Source organism: Pongo abelii, chromosome 21 (assembly GCF_028885655.2).
Source record: "Pongo abelii isolate AG06213 chromosome 21, NHGRI_mPonAbe1-v2.0_pri, whole genome shotgun sequence".
In the NCBI taxonomy this organism is placed as follows: Eukaryota; Metazoa; Chordata; class Mammalia; order Primates; family Hominidae; genus Pongo; species Pongo abelii.
In genome coordinates this window covers 59773444-59785398 of record NC_072006.2, presented here as the reverse complement: position 1 = coordinate 59785398, position 11955 = coordinate 59773444, and the positions used below count along the sequence as shown (strand labels likewise).

Genomic DNA, 11955 nt, shown 5'->3' with positions numbered 1-11955 from the left:
AAAGGCGACCATTTCTTACATTATCTCCAACACTGCCAGGTGTTCTTCCATCATCAAATTGTTAAAGAAAACACACAAAACATATGGTTTCCATTGCTCCCTGCATAATCTGTAGCTATAGAAATGCAGGATGCTCACACTCTCAGCAGAAAGAAGTGAGCATGAAATATTCATAAGCTTGGTGTTTGTGATTATTAAGTAAAGGCCAATTCTGGTGAGTTTGTCATTTTTTTAAAAATATGTAGTTATTTATTAAGCAGCTAAATATTTGCTATATGATAGTTCTCATTATAATACTAGCTGAGACAGATTCCCTAAGAGGTATGTGGAAGACTCTTGAAAATAAAGGACAGAAAAGCCTTAGGAAATACAGATGCATTCAGGAATCAGTACAACCAATACATATCATCTTTAAGGTTTTAAAAAGGTATCTGTCATAATATTTATTTTAACTTCCAGTAAAAAAGTGAGCACGAGGCTTTGGAATTTGGGATTTGGAGACATTCAAATGTGAGCTAAGTCTTCCTCTGTCACTACTTCTTGTGATATTGGGCAAGTTACTAAACTTTGCTTAGCATCAATTTTCTTTTTCTCATCTGCAAAGTGGTAGCAGTAATTGCATGAGGCTCGTGGGATGGTTGCCAACAGTATTGAGGTAATGCAATGCCAAGTATTTATCTCAGTCTTTCCCACATAATACATGTTTGATATTTTGTTTTTATTGATTATGGTATGTAATATTTTCTTTTGAAATTTGGCATTAGTTCTATACAAATGGAAACCAAGTTGGGCAAGTCCTGGGTCAAACACCTGCTAATGTCAGAACTAGTGGAAAGAGCATGTAGATCCCCAAGAGCAGAAGTTCAGAGATGGCTCTGTTACATCTTTCCTTTGAAACTTTAGGTAGGTCACTGGATCTCATATCCCTGATCTGTAAAATGAGGATAATGGTTGCTTTAATTGCATAAAGTTAATGAGACCTTATAAATCAACATTTTTTTGCATTGTGATAATGTTTTTAAATGGCAGCTTTTTCTATTTAATTCTTTCATTTAACGAATATTTAGTGAGCACTTGCACTTTGATGGGGCCATTTTGATTTGGCTGAAAGAATAGAGATGCATTATATGTCTTGTTTCAGTAAGTCCCATCCATATCTCTCTACTAGTAAGAAGAAAATAAGCTTTTGGTGTTTAAAAAGCCTATAAATCTACTACTATAAATTGATTAATTGATTTTACAAAGATGTGCGGTTAGTATGGGTTCAAAAGCATGGTGAAATATTCAAAAATTGAAACATTGCTCACAGTGGCAAACTGTAGGAAAAAGTCTAAGACATCACTAACAGTGAACAAAATAAATCAATGATACATCCATGCAAAGGAATATTATGCAGCTCTTAAAAAAATAAGGCATACCTGCATGAGAGGCATCATTTTCATACTGCAAGGTTATGCTGCAGAGTTGTGTGGGGCACAGTCTAGACTGCTTGAATTTGAATCACACTTCACTGCCTTCTGTGTAAATTTGTTCAAGTCACTTTCTGCATTATACCACCCTTTCCTTGTGTCTCCAACTGTTTGATACTTGCACCTCTCCCAGAAGATGTAGGGATTATCTGAAAAGAATTTAGAAAAGTGCCAGGCTTAGACACATACTCTATATGGGTTTGTTTGCTGCTGTTGTTATTATTATTATTGAAGTGGGTACCTCAAAAGATTTATTATTAACTAAACATCAAAATGCATAATACTGTCCACATACTATATCCATGTATAAAAGTATATGTTAGAGGACGGAAAATATATGTTTAAATGGACAACACATATTTCTGGAAGAGTCTAGAAGAAATTCATTATGTTGCTATCTTTTTGGAGGGTAAATGGAAAACTGGGTGACATGAGAGAGAAGGAGAGAGAATTATCTCTAATTAGAAAATAATTTTAATCTGTTTAAAATATTTGCCATATTCACATATCACCTCTTAAAAAAACAAGGACAATAAAATAAGTAAATATATGTAACCACATTATAATCCATGATTTTATATTTATGACCTTTTTCCTGTCTGGGCCACATTGATGAGCTTAGTATTTGTCTTTTGTGTGTGTGTGTGATTGTTGTATGCTTGCACCTCAGTCCTCCCAGGTTCATTTTCATCAAGGTAAACCAGGGTAAAAATTTCTAAGCACTGTTTAGATCTTTAACAAAACCTTGAATACTTTTAGAAATTAAATACTCTGAAATGAATTGGAGCATCTCAGAGCCCAGAAAGCATGAGTCATGGAGAATGTACTCCTCCAGCAACTCAAATCCCAGGCTCCTCAGCACTCACGACGGCTGTATGTGGGAGGCCCCAGAGGTTCTCCTGAAATAGGGTCAACTGGATTCTGTCTCAATAAATTTACAAGCATCTTTTATTAAAAGGAGTTGCTTCTTTGAGGCCACTGCCAGTATTAAAACTGAGAGGAAAGTTTTGAAAAAATTAAAACCACCCTCTCTACCCTCCTCGAACATCAACTTATGTAAATTGTTTTTTTATAAGTAGCCTCCGAGTCATTTAAAACATTTTACTTAATCCACGTGGGTGAAGCCTCAAGGTTTCCAGTTTTTGTGCTTCTGTTGGAAGGAAGCTTCTCAGTGTTGTGTGGTTTTCAAAAGGTGCTTACATGGTTTTCCAAGAGGAATTGTCCACAGCAAGCAATCCAGAGCTGGAGACCTCAGTCATTGCAGCAGGAGGCTTATCTGACAGGCTTACCTGTACTTTTATCAGCAAGACAGGTGATCTTGGGAGCCCGTGTCTCAAAGCAGCACAGCCCTCTCTCTACCATTTGCCGACATGTGTTTCTCAACCATGAAGGCGAAAAACACTGCCTAGATTCTGCTATCAGGGGAAATACAGATGACCAGAAGGAGGAGTTGACGGTCCTTCTCTTTAGGGATGTACAGGAAAGGCAGCAAATCCTTGTCCTTTGCAGGAATATGCATGAGGCTCTTGCTGTGCCCTCTAATCTGAATGCCACTCCCTTTTATTCTGGACACAGAGAGCTTGGTAGTGATCATGGCTCTGCCTCTTACTAGCTATATGGCTTTCAGCACACTAGTTAACCTTTCTAGGCCACATTTTTCTAATCTGTAGGGTGGGAATAAATAAATTAATTTGACTAATATCTGAGTTGCTACTCTATGCGGGATTTGGACTTTTGCAGTACAGGAATAGTTACAGAGGTACAAAAGAGAGGTTGTTCAGGGAGCCTCTATTCTAGGACTGTAATAAAATATTCTTCCTTAGGTTACTGATTATTATGAGGTATTTCTCCTAAGGTTACCAAGGGTGATGGGCCATTCCCCTTACGGTTACTGACAATGGTGGAGTATTCTTCCTAAGGTTATTAAACACTTCTCATAAGATTATGGAGGGTGTGAAAGGACAATGTCTACCTACAAAATTAGTTGTGGAGACTTGGAGAAATGCAGGTCAAGCTGTCGGCAGTGCTGTCCCAGATTAGGCAGTGAGCAAGTGTGAACACTGCCCACCTCAGCCTAATTTCAGTTTCTCAGGGAATCCCCCAACTGGTTCCAATTCTTCTATTCTGTGCTTTCAGAAATCCTGGTACCTCTTCTTGAGGGTCTTATTACATTTGCAATTTTATATTAACTTGGGTAATTATTCCATTTATTTCTGATTCTCCCACCAGACCTTAAGTTCCACCAGGACAGGGCTGCTGGCTTTTTATTATTGCTATTTGTCTCTATTTTCTCCCAAGGGCAGTTGCCCAATGAAGGCCTGGGAGATGTACATACTTGTATTTTTAATGAATAAATGAGCATATTGAGCAATAAGTGCCCCTTCTTTCTCTCTCAATTTCATTTCAGAAAGCCAGAACATGTATTTCTCTTGCTTATCCCAGCCAGGATCTAAATATGCAAGTATGCCACTTTTGTACAAGATAACTCACTGTGAGTCAATTGCAGGACAGACAAAATACAATGGAGCCTGAATTTCTCAGGTGAGCATTGGAATTTTCTCTGACCTGGAACTGTTGCTTCATTTGCATTGTTAACTGTATTATGAATATGTTCAACTCCATTCCTGGCACTTGATGCCTTAATAGGCTTTCAAAGGGGTTTTGTGATGGAGAAATTGTCCTCCAAATTCTCTTGGTGGCCCCCTGCAGGCTCTTTCATAATGTCTACCTGGCAGGTGCACTGGCCATACAATGAATTCAGCAATAATTACCTTTGAAATCCAAAACCGCATACTGTTTCAGGACCCGGGAGGGATTTAGTTGAGTGCCCATATTAGCTTGAAGCTCAGATTGAAGAAAAAAGAAACACCTGCTTTTCACATTTTACCAGCATTTGTGAAAATCCATGGGCATTCTCTGCGTGCTGTGACAGGGCACAGCTCCGCCTTGCTACCCCTGCCTTCCGTACTTCTTTTCTGTGGGTTATTTTGTCTTCTCCAGAATCTTTTCGCATTCCATTTTCATTGTGACTCCAAACAGCATTTTCATTTTGGATTTATGGCAGCCCAAGTTCGTGTCAGAGAATAAAATCAAATTAACAGGGTCAAACATTCAGGAAGACCAAGCCCAGGCATGAATGTGAAATTGTTAACACAAGTGCAACCTCTAAAGGTTTATGGAAACATAAGAAAGACAAATGCAGATGAGGACAGGCTACGGGACTGGCTGACCAAACCACGAGTGACCTGAAGGGCAATGCTGGGCACAGAGTAGGCACTTAGAGTTGTGTTTGAATGATTCTGTAGGGCGATAAATCATCCTGGTTTTCTCAAGACATGAATTCCTGTGCTAAAACTGGGAAAATCTCAAGAAAACTAGGACAGGTTAGTCACCTTAGATTAGCATACACTGACTTTGGGTTTTCTGGTAGCCCAGACTCATCCTGCTTTCACCCCGTGATAACCATGGTCTCAGGCAAGATTACGTCCACTTCCCTTCTATTCTTTCCAGCCATATGAGTTCAAAGCACATGTCCATATTGTATCTCTTGTGGACAGTGCACTTGGAGATGGAAAGGATGGGTGAGGGAAGAAAGAATTGTTGTGATTTTGATATATCCAACATATTTTTTCTTTCCTTTTATTCTCTTTTCAGGCAAAGAAATGTGGATATGGACATCTAAGAGCTTTTAGAATATAATTTCAAAGGCAGGACTGATTCTGTGAAAAGCCATCAGATGTACTGTCTGACAGCTGTTCCTGCCCAGCAAATGAACAGGATACCTACGACACGGTGACTACCATGTCATCAGGGCTATGAGATGTACAGAGCTGACCAGAAAGCAACAGAAATCTAACTCAAAACCTCAAAACAGAAAACCACATAGCCTATGACAGTGGTCACTGGGGTATATAGTTTATTCTTGCAGATTAGAAAATAATCTCAAGCCGTCAAAGATAGGAAAGAAAAACTGGGGAAAACAAAGAATTGAAATCAACATATAAGAGACAAGACTACAATTGCTACATTTATAGTATTAGAAGGAAAAAAAAAAAACAACTCTTCAAGATGAGGGAAAAAAAAAATGGATCAGAGTTCAGAAATCCCTCCAGGGCATGAGCAAAATGAAGTGAGAGACTCCTAGGTAGGAAGATAATAACATGCCTGAAGTTAGCAAAGTTCTAGACTTGATATAACAGAGATACCATGCAGTTGAAAAACAGTTCCTGGGGTGACATCATACAGATGGTTGCCCCACACCTCTCCAGGAATTCAAAACAAGACGGCATTCTGGAGGAGGCTGGACAAGGAACAAATGGCTCTGTTGTAAAAGTTAAATGAGATTTCCATGCCTGCCACTCCAATGGCTCAGGGCACACCTCTATTTTTTTTTTTTTTTTGAGACGGAGTCTCGCTCTGTCGCCCAGGCTGGAGTCCAGTGGTGCGATCTCGGCTCACTGCAAGCTCTGCCTCTCGGGTTCACGCCATCCTCCTGCCTCAGCCTCCCTAGTAGCTGGGACTACAGGCACCCGCCACCACGCCCGGTTAATTTTTTGTATTTTTAGTAGAGATGGGGTTTCACCGTGTTAGCCAGGATGGTCTCGATCTCCTGACTTCGTGATCCGCCCGCCTCAGCCTCCCAAAGTGCTGGGATTACCGGAGTGAGCCACTGTGCCCGCCCCAATTTGTTTATTTTTAATTGGCCCTCAGCAGCATCACCATAGGAATAGGAAAAACTAAAGTGGACCTGCATTAGGACACCATCATCCACAAAAACCCAGCCTTGTTCCCTCAGGCTGCAACGGGCAGTAGGCTGGGGGACTACTTTAACAAGGGAAAACGACGGCAACAAGGGACAGGCAAAATCTCACATGCTTTCTGAGCAAATAGACGTAAAAAAACATGGAAGAAAATATTCATTAAATTTTTGTGTCTTAGCAATTGCAGATATAAATTAAGGTGCATTTAAAATGCCACCTTACGATGTCTGATGTGTCCTGGGTGGGACGAGCGTATGCATGCATCGCACCTTGTATTATGTAATGACTAGGCTGCTTGGTTCTACTGGAATATTCTGCCACACCCAGATTCAACATCCAACATATCCGTACTGAACACCTGCTGTATACATGGAATGATTCTAAGTCCTGGGGATAGAACAGTGAATACAGCAGACAAAATTTCTGCCTTCATGGAACTTATATTCTTATTAGCAAGATAGAAAAAAATATATAAAATATACATCCTATATAAGCACTATAGAGAAAATAAAGAATATAGCGGGGTAAATTAAACCACTTGTGATAGGAGCAATATTTGAGACAGGTCACTTTGGCAAACCCTCTCTGAGAGGAATTGAGCCATGATTTATACCACCACATATAAATACTATCTAGGACAGAGGGAGTAGCCAGGGCAAAAGCCCCTGTGCTTATTATATTCAAGAACCACTGGGAAGCCAAAGAAATGACAGACACTTGGACCGGCATGCTGTCCATGGAGTTGTGAGAAGTGTTTAGTAATAAGTGAAATACATTTTGAAGGTAAAGTTGGCATAGCATGACTCCTTTCTTTCTAACCCAGAAACCCCACACACCAGATTTCCTTTCTCATATGGACATTTGTGACAGGCTCTCTAAACTGAATCCCCTTAGGCTATTAACTGAAAGGAGCATGGTGCTTAAAAAAGAGAAAGTAGAGAATTAGCTCATTATGTGATGCCTTTAGTATTTAATTCATTCCTGTGACCATTCTTTCACTCATTCCTCTTGAAAGCACTTGCTTAGCATCTAATACATCTTCAGCACTTGCTGGGCATTAGAGGAGAAAAGTGAGCAAGGCACAATCCCTGCATCCAAGGACACAATCTTGCTGATGAAGAAAGACTGACAAACAGATGATTACGGGACAATATGGTAAATGCAGCCATCATCATTTATGTGAATGCTCTACATGATTTGAAGATAGAGGATCAGCTAGGGGACTCGCAGGAAGTGAGAATCTGGATCAAATAACATCAATTAGGAAGAGAAGATGGCCTGGTAAAGTCAGGGAAGGAACCAGAATGGGAAGAAGGAGAGGAGTGAGGCAATTCTAGCAGAAGGAGACCTGATTAGAGGCATGAATGGGTTGTGGGGAGGGCATAGCACATACAGGGGATATTAGGTTTGGTGCTGCTAATAAAACTGTGTTTCTCATAATTAACTAATGACTATATGCCTTGCTAAATACATAGCTTTTCAGATCCCTCTCTGGGAGATGCTGATTCAGCAGGTGCATGGTGGGAAGTGGGTGTGTGCATCTTCACAAGTACCAGACGAATTGTGATCACTGGGAAGTCTGAGATTCACCGTATTAGAGGATAAAGTAAAGAGTTGGGGGTGGGTGTGCAACTGGAAGGAGGGACCGGATTAGAAGAGCCCTATACATAGAATGCATCATGGACAAGAAGCAGGGACTTTATTCTATGTGTCAACAGTTAAATTTCATAACACAATTTTAAAAAAAGAAGAAAGGGAAGAAAGGAGGAAGAGATACATGTAAGGCAGAAGGAGTGGAGAATTCAGATTAGAGGATTAACACAGGATAATTATATTTTATTTTGGCAAGGAAGAAATAAACTAGAAATAACACCACCGTCCAAACACAGACATAAACACACACACACACACACACACACACACATTCACATATATTATCATTTTAAATCATTTCACAGATAAAAAGAGAACACTTTAAATTACAAAGTCAAAAGACATGATATGACAAAAAACAATAAAAATATTGTATTAGTTTTCTGTTGCTGCCATAACAAATGACCACAAACTTCGTGGTTTAAAGTAGCACAACTTTATTATTGTACAGTATATGGGATCATAGGTCGGACATGGGTCTCCCTCAGCTAAAACCAAGGTGTTGGCAGGGCTGCACTCCACTCTGAAAGCTCTAGGAGGAACTCTGTTTCTTGCCTTTTCTGGCTTGCAGAGGCTGCTCTTATACCATGACTCATGGTGCCTTCCCCCATGAGAAGCCAGCAAGGATGGGATAGATAAGTCCCTTTCACATCACATCACTCTGATCCCCTTTCCGTAATCACATCCCTTTCTCTGACGAAAACTGAGAGACGTTCTCCACTTTAAAGGATTCATATAGCCCCATTTGAATAATCCAAGATAAATTCCCTGCCTCCACAGCTTTAACTTAATCCCATCTGCAAAGTCCCTTTGCCATGGAAGATAACACAGTAATTGAGCACAGGTTCTGGGGATTAGGAAGTGGGTACTTGGTGTGTGTGTTGGCAGGGAGGAGGACAGCATTATTTGGCAAACCATAAATATATTAGATTGGGAAAAAATCTAGCTTCATGGAAACCCCCTTCCATTCTCCTTCATTTCCTCACCTCACTTTGGACCTGCAATGGTCCCTTTAGGAACCAGGGGCCATCAGCATCCAGTGAAGGGTTTTAAGCTTAGAGTCATAGGATCTCATCTCTTTCAGTGAAGAAGAGGATTCTCCAAGTATCCAGTTAACTCACACTTTATATAATTATTTAGAGGTGACTCGATTTTTTAAAAATTCCCAATTAAACTTGGCAAATTTCTCCAGTGTTATTTTATACTCAACATAAGTTGATCCTTAAGAATGATCCTTAAGTTCATCCTTAAGAATGAAGCTTTCAGTAGCTTTGCCTTAGACAGTCTATGGAGTTCACATTTGTAACAAGCAGTAATTTTCCAGGTAAGTGTCCTCTTCCCTCACCTATGCATAGGTGATTTTACCTTTTCAAGAGGACGACTTTGCAAGTTTGTTGGTGCAGACGAATAAACAAAAGCTGGCCTGTGCAAGTATATTAGTCCCTTCTTCCAAAGAAAAAAAATAAATGTCTCACTGCATAATAAATGAATCTAAAGGGAGTGGAGGAAGCTTCATTTAGAGTCAAGAAGGAGCACAGATACTTGACTATATTTAATAGCTGAGAGAAATGAGTGAACTCAGCACAAAGCCTGGTGCCTCTTCATCACTCCAGAGTTTGCAAGCTTTGTTACATTCCTTTATGACAGATGCAGTTTAACACAGGGTATTTACTTTTATGGCTTCCTTTGATTTTGTTTCTAAGTAATTTTCCCCCAACTCCATACTTCTCTTAGACTCCACAAAATTACCACTTAGCCCAGAAGTCAAAGTGAGAGTACAAGTGAAAGAGAACATCTGGTTGTCCAAGCCAATATTACTGGGCTTAGCTGTTTGGGATTCAGCCAAAGAAAAGAGAAGCAGAAATGAAGGTCTGTGTTCTGTGTTTCCTCAATTTTTTTCTGTTCTAGCAGTTGTCTTCTGAATGAATGACAGAAGTCCTTTCTACATAGATCCTGCAGAATGAACTATTAAATGTTTTCTCCTCATGGAAAATGTAACTTTTTAAAATAAAAAGTATGAAAGAATACAAGAAAAGGTATCATTCACACTGCTACTACTCATAGTATGATAGTTGATTTTATGTCAATTTGACTAAGCTAAGGAATGCCAAGATGGCTTATCAAATATTATTTCTGGGTGTGTCTATGAGGGTATTTTCAGAAGAGATCAACATTTGAATCAGTAGACTGAGTAAATTAAAAAAAATAAAGTTTAAAACGAAGATGTGTAATACATTGTTTTTTCTAAATCAATAATGCTCATTATAAATAAATAATTTGTGAAAAAATAAAAATATAAAATTTAAAAATAGCTCCAAATTCAACCATGCAAAAATAGCATAAGTAACATGGCACAAACAGCATTCCAAGTATCTTCCTATAAACCTACATGGATAGATGGTTGAATGGGTTAGTGGGTGATGATTGGAAGAAAAAAAAGAAAGGCTCCAGGGAAATGTTATACTTTGGATGATTTTTAAATACAAAATATTGAATATTTTGTCAAATTTAACAGAATAATACTCAATATAAATGTAGTTATGTAAATGAAAATAAATGATTCTACCCTCCAAAATATAGTTTCTCTCATCTCCCCAAAATTTAGAAAAAAATCGTAAATGACACTAAGAATTTGTAGTTATTTTAACCTACAATTTTACATCTGTGATTTATTCAACTGTATAGTTAAGAAATCTAACACTTCTTTCAATTTCCTCTGAGACCTTCTAACTTATTATTCATTACAGTATTTTTACTTTTTCAGTTTTATTATTTTACATACTCCAAATTTTATAGTTATTATTAATTTGGTATTTATATTTGAATCAATACACACAGATATATATTTAGTGTTGACCATCAATCAGTTCTTTTGACAATCCTGTTTGAAGCTTTTTATTTAGATTAAAATATGAAATGCCTGGATGGTATTGCCAAGTACCATCCAGCAATTTTATATTTTAATCTAAATAAAAGTTTTAGTTTTTTCAAGAAGGAATTCCGAACAACTCAATTGTGTATAATGTTCTTGCCTGACATCCTCCTTCAAAATTTTGCTAACGTCTCCATTTTCTTTCTAACAACCTACACCACCTGTTACCACTAGGCCCTGGCTGCTTGCTAATGCCACCAGCTTCCATTACACTTAGGATTGATAGATTCTGAAACACATCTTTCTTCAATGTAGAGTTTATTCTTGCTCCACTTAGAGTCTATACCTTATTATGATTAATTCATGAAATCATTCATTTGACAAGCTATGGAGTATGTACCACATGCCACACACTCTAGGAAGCAGTAGGCATACAGAGATAGAAATGACCTTGGTCAGGTTCTCAATAAGACATCATCACCTGGTGAGGATGACACTCAAGAAAAATGGAAATGATATTATATTAATAAAGAATGTTATGTTATTGGGCCTATAATAGAGATATCTAGAGGGTGCTGGGAGAAAACAGGGTTTAGTTTCATACCTGTTTTTTCTTATAATCTTTTATAATCTCACATAAAAAACGTTTTGATGTTCTGGGTTAGATGGTTCTTTATTACGGAGGGCTGTTCTGTTCATTGTAGAATATTTACAGGCAACCCTGGCTTCTACCCACTGAAAGACGGTAGTAGCCTATATGTCCCCAGGGGGTACAAATCACTGCAGACAAGAACACTGCCTTAAATCAACTCTCCCTTTGAATCACCTCTTTTTTGTTTGGTTAATTGCCTTACAAAGTGGAGACATCTGGTGGTGAGTTTAATTTTATCTTTTTGAGTCACTTATTCACATTTCATTATTCACTTGAACTGTGAGGAAGGTAAGATTAATGAATTTATTATCTTTAAGCATCCATTCTGCCGTCACTCTAAGAAATGACATTGTTCTAAGTTGACAGCGAAGAGGTCCAAATTTTCTGATTATCAACTGTGCTGTTCAGCAAATCAACAGCACAAATGTCATGTCTAGAATTTTGAGTAATTGTATGTATTATTTTTGAAAAATATCTTTATTCTGTTTCTCTAATTAAATACATCACAGTTAATTTTTAAAAAAATATCCCCCAGAGAGTTCACTGATT

At 38.3% G+C, this 11955-nt stretch overlaps 2 long non-coding RNA genes across 2 annotated transcripts; one reads left to right on the top strand and one right to left on the bottom strand.

Moving 5' to 3' along the window:
* Positions 1-298: 298 nt before the first annotated feature.
* Positions 299-7151, top strand: LOC103888833 (uncharacterized). The gene is made up of 3 exons (XR_653201.3): positions 299-427; positions 3877-4010; positions 5124-7151. It is a non-coding gene; the product is annotated as an uncharacterized LOC103888833 (long non-coding RNA).
* LOC103889670 (uncharacterized) lies at positions 700-4444 on the bottom strand. The gene is made up of 3 exons (XR_654037.3): positions 4241-4444; positions 1419-1618; positions 700-931 (listed from the first exon to the last, which is right to left on the bottom strand). It is a non-coding gene; the product is annotated as an uncharacterized LOC103889670 (long non-coding RNA).
* Positions 7152-11955: the final 4804 nt, after the last annotated feature.